The following is a 13,461-nucleotide window of genomic DNA, read 5'->3' on the forward strand; positions in this document are numbered from 1 at the left end:
CACTACCAAAGCATTCACAAAGCAATCACAAAGCACACCTAAAGCACTTGTAAAGCACATGCAAACTTGGTCACAAATAGAAAGCAGTGATGAAGTAGTCAAAGTAGCCATTGAATGTAAAGTAGTCATGCACTAACAAAGCAATGGCATAACACATACAAAGTAGTGCCAAAAGTAGTACACACACACACACACACACACACACACACACACACACACACACACACACACACACATCAAATCACATGCAAAGCAGTCACAAAGCCATCATAAATGTAGTGGCATGTGACAAAGCAGGTAGAAAGTATTGATAAAGCATTCAAATGCAGAGTCAAATCAGCCATTGATCATAAATTAGGTAGAAAGCAGGTGGAAAGTAAAGGAATCAAATACAAAGCAGGTAGAAATTAGGGTGATAAAGCAATCAGATATAAGGTCAAATTAGCCATTGATAATCAAGTAGTCATGCATTGACAATGCAATCACAAAGCACACGCAAAGCAGTCCCAAAGCACATGCAAGGTTAAGGAATTCATAAAGCAATAACAAAGGGACAAGTTAAATTTTTGTTGGTTGTACTACTTGGGGGCACTCATCATCCCCTAAGCAATCAATTTTAATAGTGTCGTCAAATAATGTGACAAAGTAGTGCCAAAGCACATACAAAGCAGTCTCAATGTAGTGACAAGTGACAAGCAAATAGAATGTAGTGATAAAGTAGCCAAATGCAACGTCAAAGAACTCATCACAATCTTAGTTATCACAATAGCACCTTCTTTTGGTTCAATTTATTGGAAGACTTAGCATCCCCCATGTAGTCAAACTCATTGAAAAATACTGACACAAAGTAGCCTAAAAGCAATGAGAAAGAAATCACAAAGAATTAATAAAGTAGAGTAAGAAAAAATACAGGTACCTTGTAGTGTGACTCTTCTAAACACATATTTGCAAAACTTGTTTGGTGGTATGGATGTATACATGCAAACCTATACACAGCAATGAATTATTTCTTCTCAATACACCAAAGCCATAACTATTATAACCCTATGCAATACGAAGACATGTAGATTCTTCATCTCTCTAGTCAAGATTGTTGGTACAGGGCTCAAAAAATAGAAAAAGGCTGATTTGATTGGATTATTTCCATCATTCTATTGGACAAACCATACTATTGAAACAAAAAGAAACATAGAAAGTCAACTTATATAAACTTGAAGTATGTGACATGGCGTATTTAAAATTTTGAACAGTCTCACCTCTCATTCAAGTAAGCTCTTCTTGATATTCGGAGCTTCTACATTGAATTCAAGGATATCCAATGTGTTGGTAAATGAGGGAATGTTTGCGCATAGATTTCTATAATGCTCTAAGTGATCTTACAAATCCATAATTGACTAGTCCATTTGTGTCCCTTGCAACTTTGTTCTTAATGTTTGGACAACTATTGGCATGTTCTTCTGGCATGGCTAGTTCCTTTTGGCCTTGTCCATTGCAGTAATGGCTATGTCCACCTCTAGACTTGCTTGTCAAGTGCTTTTGCAACATGCACAATATTATGATAACTAAGCACCTCAAGCATTGTGTAAGTCATGGACAATGCACCACCACGAACATGTGAAAACTCAGCAAGTGAAGACCCTAGAGCATGTAGATTGTGGGAAATGGAATGATGGCTCATTATCCCCCTACTGACTAACTTGGAGGCAATTCAAATATTTTCAACCACTATTGTGACTTTGGAGGGGTCCACATAAATATTATTTTTTGTGTGGAATCATTCGATTTTTCCCTGTTGCTTGGCTATGCACACCACATTTTTTGCAAGTTTGGCCCAATTTGAAGTGTAAGCTTCCTTTGTGGTTGCATTCCTTGTAGCCTTGCAATACTCAAGGGGATAACCCCTCACAAATGAAACACCAAAGTGATTATTGGGGGAAGTCTTGGTAGAACCGATAATGCTAATCTATAGGTTTTTGTAGAAGGTTGGGTTCATGAATGTTTTTGGACTTCACTCTATAGTCCTTGATCTTTCTAGGATCATGAACATAGTGAGCCACTACCATTCTAGGAGGTCCATGTCTGTGACCTTGTGCAACCTTTACATTTATACTCAAGCCATAAAAAATCTCTAGCAGTATAACGCAACCTCCTCCCACTTAATGAGTGAGACATTTTTGTGATTCAAGTAGCGACTAGCACACAAAGACAACATGATGACTAGAATAGCAAGTTGGAAAGCAAGTTGTAGCAATAGAGAAATCATAGAGCCTTGCTAGTTGAGAGAGAAGGACAGTGAGAGAGCAAATTGAGCGAGGAAAATTTGGGAAAGCAAAAGAGAGCACGCATAGAGAGAGATGTTTTTTAGTATACTGATGAAATCAGGCATGCAACAAAGAAAGCATAGCTGAGAGAGAAGGTTGGATGATCGACCTACAAAAGAAGGGTGGTGAAAAGCAAGTAGCTACCACTGAAAGAGTCCATCATGATGTTTTGAAAGTGTCACTATAACTAGACATTTCAAACTTGCAAGGTGTCTAAACCATATCTTTTCTAAATCCCACCAAGTTCTATTTTCCAAGCACCCTTAAAAAGTGGCAAAAGAGTGCTTTTTTGAGCACATGTTTTTAAGCACAAAAAGCATACCAACCATATCTTTTTCAAGTCTAACCAAGTTCTATTTTCATAGCACTCTTTAAAAGTGGTAAAAGATTTATTTTTGAGCACATGCTTTTAAGCACAAAAAGCATCAACCAAACATGCATACATCCTTAAAGAGCACAATCAACATTTGCAAAAGATCATGGAGGAACCTAAGAAGGATGTTTCTCTAGAGAAAGGGAACAACCTTGCTACCAAGGATGTATGGCTTCTTCTATATGATGTGTGGATGCTTTTACAAGTAGAAGATGCAATAATACTTGTTGTAACCTAGTCTCTTAGTATGCTACTTATCATGGGAAGCTGCTTTATAGGATAAAGTCATGTCCTACTGCTGCTTATATTTAGAGATTGGATCATAGAGCTTTTAGAAATTTTGTGATGATAACTTTAAAATAAAATAAAACCCCACGTCCCCCCCCCTTCCCTGTAAGAAAAAACAAAGAAAAGGGAAAGCAAAAGGAGAGGGGCCAAAGGATAGCATATTAATAGTGTATGGGTTGTACTTCATTCCTTTTGTGGCTCAAATATATAATATCCTTTGTTTTATGAATAAATATCAATAATGATTCATAGCATTGATATAAGCATAAAAATAATTTTAACAGGTTTGAGAGATTTATCAATGATTATATGAATGCTTATCTTAAGAGTATGTATCATTGTATCTCAATGGCTATATAACAATTATATCAATGCTTAGGCTTTATAATATTTAAATACATGATGATAAAAGTGAAAATTCACACCAAGGGTGAGGTTGTATGAAGTATGCATTGATCCTACTCCATGAAAAGCTTCCTCTAGGCTAAGCCATCCTAAATGCTTACCCCTAGAAACTTTTTGGCATAGTTTGTAACATGAAGTTAGTAATAATGGGTTTCAAGTTTGATTCCTCAATTTCAAGACTTTGGAATTGCTCTTTGCTTCATAATATGTTGCCATGATAAATCCTACAAGGTCCTTCAAATTGGAAAAGACACACTTTTTCATGCATCAAAATGAATCCGACATTTTGTCCTATTTAATTCATGAAAATAGGTTATTTGTATGAATATAAATTTTTTTGTATACATATACCTCTATTTGTACAAATAAAGAGATACAAAAATAAGGAAAATGCGGACATTCCCCTTTACTATACAAATACCCTTGCCTTCCTACCCTCTCAACTGTGTGTTCCCCTCATGCTTATGTCAGTACCCTCTCCTAGGCCCTCTAGCTTTCATTGGTATTTAGATAATATCCTCAACTTCATAAAGTACAATTGAAGTTAGTACTCTATCCTATTTGTGGGTAGTATTTAGTACTTTTAGCCATAGATATTGTTTACATTATTTCTTTTGAAAGAATGTTTAGGATTTGATTTTCTTTTGAAATTTGTCGTTTGTTAATGTCCTGGGGCACAATCTCAATATGTATTAAGTTACTACCCTTGTCTAAAATCTAGGGTATAGGGGGACAGGCTCCATATTGAATATGCATGGATTTCCTACAAAAATTATAAATATGCAAGGGAAGAATATGAAAATATTAGATCCCCCTTCCCACAAATCATAAGGTATAAAGCTTGAAAAATATGCAAGATTTTAAAATTTGTATATATTTTCATAATATGTGAGACCCAAGGGTGGGGTGGGGGGCTCTTTTGGACAAGGGGGGTAAAAACACAAATACACTAAAATATGAAAGCCACCCTCCTTTCAAAATCATGTAACTTTTTCATATGCTACCCTATTTCAAGGTGTAAAGACATATTTGAACCTCTTTGAGTGTAGAACACAACCATCCTAATTTGGCTAATTTCTACTCATGGCATATTGTTACATTCATCCCATACTCAAGATTTTGATAGGTATTCTTACCAAAGGGACTTGGTGCCCCAGGGTTAATGTCTCAATTGGTACTCTATCCTATTTTGAATGGTGTGCTATAGCTTTGAGACAACTATGTTTTAATTAACATGGCACTTAGCTTTTGATAGCGTGCTATTACATGAGACAATCATGTTTTAACTTAGTATATTAATGATATTCACAGCCTCGGGTAGGACTCCACCTATTTTGGACAAAGTGTGCTACAATTCTAAGACATAGATTAGATTGTGTTTCATATAGTTTCAGACTAAAAATTAGCCTTATCAATGTTTATGGATTGTGGTGTAGATAAGAGATGTGATTGGTTACATGAAAACTAATTAGTAATAGGAATTCTTGGTTGATAATCTATATTAAGGGAAGATAGTGTATTGTAGTGTAGAGATGTTGTGATTAGTTGCATGAAAACTAGTTAGTACTATGAATTTTTGTTAGCACTCTATCTTTAGGGAATTTAGGGTGTTGCAAACAAGAGATTTTGTGATTGGTTGCATGAAATCTAATTCACAATAGGAATTCATGGTCGATACTCTATCTAGAAGATAATTTGTCTATCATGATGGAAATTAGAGATGTTGTGATTGATTTGCAAGAGAACCAATTAGTAATAGGACTTCCTAGTTGAGACTCTATCTTATGGGAAGATAGCACGTTCCAAACTAGAGACGTTGCGATTAGTTGGGTGAAAACTAGTTGACACTCCATCTTAAGTAAAGGTAGTTTGTGTATTTGTTGTAAAACAAAGATGTTGGGATGAGTTGCATGAAAATCAATAACACAAATTTCCAATTAACTAAGTAAGGGAAGATAGTGTGCTGCAAGATAAGATATAGAATCTAGTATGTATATAGAGTATTTGCAATCAAACACTACCATTTCGTGACATAGTGTGTGCTACACAATAGTGGATTTCCACCTCAATCAACACTCTATCCTAAGGAAAGATAGTATGATCAAACCTTGAAAATATAAAAATATGTATATTTACCTTTAATTATGCATGCAAAGAGGGTAGACAACATATTTATACTCTACATAAATGTCCCAACAATACAACTTATCACACTAATAAATACATGAATCTAGTAGTTGTAAGAACTTGCATAGAATTTATATGATGCAAATGAGAGTGTAGATCTTTCTCTCATATTTCTTTCTATATTTTACTTCATGAGAATAATGAATGCTAAAATTATAAACATTCATTTTTCTTACAATGATGTGCATGCAAGTGGTTGATTTATTTTACACATAGTTTTATGATGTATGTGAGTGCAATGATAAATGCAAAAATTTCAATCCTAATAGTCAACACCATTTGCAATTGCATACCAAGAAAAGAAAGGATCATGACAAATTTGAGCTCATGAAGGCTCAAAGAAAGCTCTTCAAGAATGATAATGCACAATTGTTAATAAGACAAATTCCATGTATTCAAATGTAAATAGGTATCAATTTTTTGTTTATATTCAATAGACTTCACATGATGCCTTTCCTTACTTTTCACACCAATTTGGCACCTAGACATACCAATGTCCTTCCCTATTAGGTATTTTTCCCCTTCACATACGTAACAAGGTGCACATGCCAAATTGGGGCATTTGACCTTTATGTACCCACATTTGATGTCCTATGGACATTAAAATTTTCACAAAAATGGAAAACAATTTACACCAATTTGACACCTAGACATGCCAATATCCTTCCCCAAATGTTGCGTATTTTGCAAAACCATGAATGCCCCACATCATTGTATATGTTTGGCATAGCAACATATAAATCCATATGTAAACAAGAACATTTGAATCTAGGACCCCTTAACACAATATTTGAATCCATATGCAAACAACAAGTGAAACACATATCGAGACCATATAACAGTTCAAATCACTTTTTTACAACCATTGCAATGAAAACATATTAGCTTAACAAAACAATTGATATACAAATGTACACAATGAATATAATACATTAAAGATTTGCATGAATGATAAGAAGATACATACACAAAAAAGTACATCCGTGACAAACTAGTAAAAAAGAAATACATAAAACCCAACATATGTCTATAAAATATAAGGCTGTACAACTGTGCTAACCCAACTACTATGGGTTTAGCATATACAAAAAAAGATGTCCACAACAATAAATACATATAATAGAGCTAACCCAGCAACTCTGGGTTTAGCTACTCTAAATCATCCACCTCGATGGCCGATGTCTCCGGGCTTCCCTCTGATGCTCTCCACCTGCCACTCGATCTGCTATCATGGCATGTTGTGAGATCTATCATGCATTGAAAGGGGGCTCTGTACCTCGTAGCACGCATATTACGTCCTGCATGTGCATCCTACGTGCCTCCTGCAACATCCGATGCCTGATACTCCACAAACAATAGTCGACTTTGACTCGTGTCTCGAACTCTAAACGAGTCAACCTCTCAGCATCCAAGATGCACTGCTCCTACTCTAGTGCCTCTATACCACTTGCCTGCTCTCTCTCAATATACGAGCCAACTCACTATCATCAAAGTCCTGATGCATCCATGGAACAGGAGCTGGCTCCTCAACGCCCTCTAGAATGTGTGCAATCCTCTCAATGTCCTCCCGCGTTGTGTGAGAAGTGGGCCTGCTAGTCATTGGGTCCATCTCAACATGCTCACCAGGATACAACAAGTTCATACCCAAAGCTGATATGTGACAAGGGGGACATCTATTGTGCAAAAAGGGCATCTAGACCTAATAGTCAATGACCGTACAATGCAATCCAATTGGAATAGATGCCCATAACCAAGTCCATAAAATCCTATCCCATCAAAGTTTGTCGCACACAAAGTGCAAGAGGAATGATGAACAAAATCTAGCACTATATGTGAAAGTCTTGGGTGTCCTAAAAACTGTGACATTGGCTATGGATACAAGGCTATGTATGGATCCAAATATGCTACCCTACTACCACCACACTCCTCAAAATGATGGACTTGCATGCAAAAGTTATCGGCCCTATGCTCTGCAATCCTACACCTAGTGAACTCATCATTTAGACGACCCTGTGTATCCTGAACTTGATCTTGAAGGCGAGTTTGAGTGTCACACAACTGATCCCATGTCTCGCTCAACTCTGCCCTCAATCTCTCAATAGTGTGCATCAACTCATGAACATCCATAGAAGGTGCTGATGCCTACGTAGATATCATGTGCACATGCTATAAGTTTAAATCCTACCTTAATGCACCGAGAGTTAAATATGAAGCATGAAAACAAATAAGTGGAACATACCATGATAGGAGCAACAGGCGCTACAATCGCATGTGATGAGCCAACGTCTGTGCCACTACTAGACGATGCCAATGCCTACGTAGATATCATGTGCACATGCTATAAGTCTAAATCCACCTTAATGCACCTAAAGTTTGCCATGTCACATGAAAACAAATAAGTGGAACATGTGGGCAGGAGCAACAGTCGCTATAGTTGCATGTGATGAGCCAATGTCTGCACTAGTACCAGACGGTGTCGATGAAGATACATGCTACATGTGGCAATAACCAAACACATAAGAGCTATAAAATTCAAAGTATAACTTAAATTAAGAAAACATTTCAAAATTATACATACCATGTCAATAGGCTATCTTTGGTCATGACATAGTGCTGAGCATATGTTGAATGGACACAGCAATGGACCTCACACCCAAAGTGATGTGAGATTCTACCTCTTGTACAAAAGACGAGGTAAAAAATGTTCCTCAAACATCTGGTCCACCAGCACCACGCCCTCTATGTCGCTGGTCCTGCATCCTCCCACTACCAGCTCCACCACCAGACCGTACACTAGAGTAGTCCACTCTATGTCCCAATACAAACTTGGCATACAACTGCATGCCAAAGTATAATGGGATCTAAGGATTATTAGGCATTCTTCCATTGTTAGCAGCCACATATCGACTATAGATATGTGATGCTACCAATGGGTGAGAACACCTAGATATCATCAGGGGTTTTCCCATCACTGGCCTATTGCCATGCCTATCTAAGAAGATATCTAAGACATCCCTAATACCAGGCAACCTCTTGACCTCATCATATGAAATACCCTGGGATATGGTAGCGAGGAGGTGAGTGCGTGTCCAATCCTCTAAGTTTGACGTACTACCTAAAGTGTGTAATGATGTAGGCATGGACTCTAGGCCTGAAACAAGATGGAGGACAATAGGGATATCATGTGCCCTACCATGAATACTCGATAGCTTGCTCTCAATAGATGATATAACATCAGATAGGGACATTGAACCAACCATGGCAAAGGGAATTGTGAAAAAAAGGGCCAAAATGCTATAAGGAAATGCTAGAGACTAAGGCAACTAATGCTAGAAATAAATGCTAGAGACTAAGGCAACTAATGTTAGAAATAAATGCTAGAGACTAAGGTAACTAATGCTAAGTACCAAAAGAGAATAGCAAATACTAAGCACCAAAAGAGAAGAGTAAGGTATGATGACTTAGTAGAAATAGGGAGGACTCCTTTGGCTTCTTTGGTGAGGAATAGGGAGGACTCCTTTGGCTTCTTTGGTGGGGAAAGGACTAGAGGATGGAGTGAGGGAAGACAAGGAGAATGAGGGAGTGGGGCCTTTTATCTTGGAGGGGATGATATTTTGAAAACTATGCTTATGGGATTTTTAATGCCACATGGTAGCCATACCTCGATCATGGGATTGATCCCTTATTTGAAAGGGCCAATATTAACCTATTAAAGGGGTATCATTGTGGCGAGCCATACCTCAATTGAGGTATTACATGCTTAAAAATAAATAAAATAAAATAAAAGCATGCATGCATGGCCATGTAAATACCTCGATCGAGGTATTTGCATGGAAAATACCTCGATCGAGTTATTTGCATGGAAAATACCTCAATCGAGGTATTTACATGGCCATGCACGCATTACCCCATTGCATGAATGCCACCTTGCTTGCCAACTCGCACCACCTAGCTCTTGTTTGAGGTATTCTGGGGCTTGCCACCTTGGTTTCCACTTGGATGCCATGTCATATGCACATACCTCGATCGAGGTATCCCTTTCCAAGTCGTATTGCCAATGAGGTGCCATGTCACAGTGCCACGAGGTGCACATACCTCAATCGAGGTATTTAGTTACTAAGGTGTCAGTACCTCGATCGAGGTATTTGAGTCCCAGACCTCCAATGGATGACATTTGGCAGAATTGGATTGCTTGAATTACCTCAATCGAGGTATGCTGCTCGCTGCCCGCCCTTTGTATTTTTTGGGATGTGGGTGTCACACTTTGCCCGAAGTGGTCAAAAGGTGGACACCCTTACCTTGCAACCACCCCATCGCGTTAAGTACGGGTACTCTATCTCAGTCATCCTAGGACAGGATCAACTTCCACAGCTATTCCAAGAAAGAGAGCAAAAAGGACTCTAGCTCCACGGGCAGATTGAGTGAGTGCACGTTATTTAGCACCAAGCGAGCAGTTAGATAGTGACAGTGAGGTTACAAAGTCCAAGGAAGAAGATCCATTTGCTGATTTTTCTGTAAGTGTGGAAAATTTACATCCTCCTAAAGACGACGAGGGATATATTTGGGGATTGGTACAATTTCTCATCATCACACTGCTCATTAATCGAGCTTCCTTGTTCACAAATTAATGAAAACTGAATGTGCATTTTGCACGCAAGTTGTATGAAGATACTAGGAATGCTAAATGCCATTTGCAGGCAATGTCACTCTCTGTCCAATGAAGTTTGTGAGACTTCTAGAAGATGATCCTCAGTTGAAGGAAGTCACATTTGAAAAGCATGGAGATTTTCTCAAAGCCTTCGAAGAGTTTAAAGATAGTGACTTTTCTTATGAAGTTGATCTCTACCAGAGTAGACATGGGAATGACATCGAGAAGAGATATATGCTCGCAAAGAACAGGTTCCTTGATAGATGCAGGTTTGAGCCCATTGATAGGCAACACTTTTGTGAAGCTTGTAGAATCGCTCTTGAAGAGGGATGGAAAGGAAACTTGAATCGTCATCTGTTACATATGCTTATTTAATGATGAATCAAAATATATTCTTGAATCTAAAAAGTTGAATATGGTTCCATTGACTAGGAGAAAAACTCAACTCTTTCCAAGATCTTAACAAAGGCAAGGGAGTTATGGGTCGGATGCAGCTCACCACAAACAGTAAAGGGAAGGAAACCCACCACTAAATACAATATAAAGTGGACTCATTTTTATAGATGCTTGAAGGGCATAGTGAATGATACACAGTCAGATGTGCACGACTTGAAGACTGCAGTTGCAAGATATAGGGACTTTACCTGCATAGTGTTCCATGAGGAGTCAATCTTTCAAATTATTTTGGATGTTTGTAAAGCATATGAAGTAGGAAAGATATCCTATGAGGCACCAGAGCATGCGGTAGGTCAGAAAAAAACATCAATAAAGCAACTGTCTATTGTTTGGTGAAGACCATTATGGTATATCCCAAATGAAATAATGAAAGATGTATGCCAATCGTTGCTTGATGGTGAGTGCTTCTTTGGGAAGAAGAGCAAGGATAGTCACTTGGATGAAGTAGTCACTAGAATGATCAGAAGCGAAGACAGTAATGTTTTTATTGAATTCGGATCAAGAGTTGGCTGGCAAAGTTACTAATGCGGATAAGCAAAAAGTCCTTGGTCTTGGTCAAATGATTGACAAGTTGTGGGCCAAAAAGTGGGTGTGTTCATTAGATGTGGATGGCACTCCAACAAAGGATGCAAGAGGAAAGATGCCAAAGATTCTAGAGAAAGAGTATGCAAAGATCAAGAAGAAACTTGCAAAGTATTGTAGCAACAGTTGGTTCGACCTTCAGCTTCTCATATGACATCCTTTTATCAAAGGAGGATACAAAATCTATATGCATAATTGTCATTGATACAGAGCACTTCATGGCAACGAGCGGTGATGCTTGGGATAATAAGCCATGTGTGTTTATCCTAGATGAGTTGCAAGACTTTGGAGTGGTGGGGATAGTTGACCTTGTAAAGTTTATCATACACGGATCTTTGGAAGACAAGAAAAGATCAACACTAGTCATGTTCATGTCAGAAACACAAATGGATCCCCTCTTTGCCAGTTTGACATCCATTGGATATCCACTTACAAAAATATTTCATGGTGTACTATTGTGCTATGACTTGATCATGCTAGAAGGCAAAGGTATTCAAGTCTTGAATCCATACTTGATTTGGTTCTTAAATAGGGGTGGCGGACCTTTAATTCAACTTCCTGTAAACCCTATGGAGCTTTATTACAAAGAGGAAGAAAAGCCTAAACTAGATGCATCAATCGTGTACTATCGAAAGCCAAAGCACCTTGAATTGATAGATGAGATAGTATCCCACCTATTGAATGATGGATGGTAGCATTTGTTGAGATATGGTGCAATGTGCACATAATTAGAGGCTAAGGTATGGTATACTATTCTAAAGGCTCTCTCTATATAAGAAGCCTATCATGTATTATTGATTACATATACACATTGAAATAGATTGAGTGTTACGTACCTTATGTCTCTCTTAGTGTTACAATCCTCCTTGATCCCTCATTTTAACATGGTATCAAAGCTTAGGTGCTCCACAAGCCTAGGTAGATTAGTGAGTGTTTTCTTTCCCATGCTTTGTGTATAGAGAAGATAAAATTTGGCACACCCATAGTATCTTTAGGGAGAGTTGTTATGTGTGAAACTATGTCCATGGAAGACATTTCAAGATTGATGCGGTTGTGAAGAAGGTGCTGTTGCAACAAAAGGTGTTTTTACAAAGATGTTGCTTTACAAATGAAGACTCTCATGTCTGCGTAGGCTCTGATTAGAGCCTCCTTCAATTACCTCTTAAAAAGGGAGCTCTCCATCAAAGGCTCCGAAAGCCTGTGGGGGTTAAAGGTCACTGTGCCTTTACCCTGATTATGTACAATACTCAAACACATATATAAATGAATTAGAAAAAAGATTAGGGTGTTCTGCACCCACCAAAACTTGTGTGGCTCTCTGTTTCTCTCTCTCCCTCTTCCTTTCTTGCTTCCGTTGAGAGCACTCTCAATTGGTATCAGAGCCCGGGTGATCTAGCTGAGCGTGCGTGAATGCCTGGAAGCTCAGCAGCTCTGTGGGAGGAAGGAGAAGCTCTGTGGGAAGCTTTGTGGGTGATTTTACTTGCATCCGAGTGCACAGAGACCTTGAGGGAACCTTTGGAAAGTCACTTTGGTTTTGCGAAGTGGTTTTGAGAGCCTGTTAAGTGTTTTCAAAGAAAAAGTCGTTTTTTAAGCTTTTCCCTGTTCCGTTCGACGATAGAGACTCCGTATTAATTTGTAGAGGCAACTATTGCTTGCTTTTGGTGTCCATTTCACTTCAGGAGCTTGGAAACACCTTCATTCTTGAATTTGGGATCATTTTATTGGATTTCTGACTCACTATGTCAGTTTCTACGTTTTTCTGCCTAGGTGTTGGAACTCAAGTTTGGAGCAACCATTCGCGAATCTATCAGTTCCGGTGGACTCAAGAGGTCCTAAAACTTCTATGTTGCTCATCATTCGCACTCTAGTGGAGTTTACAGACAGTTCTATTTTCAAAAACGTTTTTCAGTCCATGTGTTGGACCCAGTGATTGAGAACACAGTTTCGAAAATTGTCTGTCCCATTGCATTTCGGACGCCTAAAAACCCCTACCTATCAGTTCTTGCATGATTCGGTGGAGTATTTTTAGAGTTATAGATCTCTGTGTATTTGATTTCGTCTCTTTGTTATGCATTTTTCATTCTAAGGTTTTGAAACCTTAGATTTATGCCACATGGTAGTGGATAAGTGTTAACTCCCATTTCTCACTCATCGATTGGGATTTTGGAGTTCCAGCAGAAAAGAGATATTTGCATATTGTC

This window comes from Dipteris shenzhenensis, chromosome 18, assembly GCF_047967505.1.
Source record: "Dipteris shenzhenensis isolate YYH24624 ecotype China chromosome 18, Dip_SZ_1.0, whole genome shotgun sequence".
NCBI lineage: Eukaryota > Viridiplantae > Streptophyta > Polypodiopsida > Gleicheniales > Dipteridaceae > Dipteris > Dipteris shenzhenensis.